Source organism: Rhagoletis pomonella, unplaced genomic scaffold (assembly GCF_013731165.1).
Source record: "Rhagoletis pomonella isolate Grant_MI unplaced genomic scaffold, Rhpom_1.0 Rhpom_scaffold_00171, whole genome shotgun sequence".
NCBI classification, from domain to species: domain Eukaryota; kingdom Metazoa; phylum Arthropoda; class Insecta; order Diptera; family Tephritidae; genus Rhagoletis; species Rhagoletis pomonella.
Window position 1 is genome coordinate 79507 of NW_023458725.1, and position 906 is coordinate 80412.

Here is a 906-nt window from a genome sequence, read left to right on the forward strand (position 1 = left end):
AACCTTCGAAACAGCTGCCACTGGTGATTAATTTGGCAATTTATTTTCTGTTTGGTACATTTTCCCCCGATTTGGCATTTTATACAATTGAATAGTTTTCGATAAGAAAAATCTTTTTAAAATACAAATTAATTATATGAATAAGTTATTTTTTTCATAATTATTTGTGATATCACATGGTGACGTATTCAAAAACAAGAGTATCTCCTCCAAACACCCATCATTGATCCAAAAACAATGTAATAGATATAGCACAGATGTAGCTTTAAAATTATAAAATTTTCATTTCAACAATCAACCTACCAAAACCGAAAACTTCAGCAAAACAACATTTCAGCATGCTGCATTTGAATCTATTTTGGTATATTTAAAGGTAAATTATTGTACAAACGAAAAATGTCATACGGCAACCATGGTCAGCACACACTAAAGTAAACAAACTGGAGATTAATAGCAAATTAGCGAAAAATAAACACAACCAACGTTGTGCATATTAAATTTACTCACTTTTTCGTTGTATACTAGCATTAATAATAAAATTTGCAATAAATAACTCAAAAAGGCCATATTTTCTTTTGTTTATTTATTTTCTGATTTTCTAGCTTGCAAGTTTTAGCTGGGAAAAATTTTTCCAGCAGAAATTTGCAGCTCTCTTTCACATTTTGCTCTCCCAATTTCCCCTACTTTGCAAGTTTTTTGGGTACGAGAACGCAAAACCAGTAAAAGTTTTCTAAAACTTTAGATAGTTGGGCGTACGCGTACACTCCTATAAACAAACGATTCAAAATTCATACACATTTTTATTAAATTTTACTTTATATGAAGGTTCTTCTGAGAGCAATGTCAAATTCTATCACACTTTGTTAAATACATTTTGACTTAAGTCAGATTTAAGGAATCCATAAC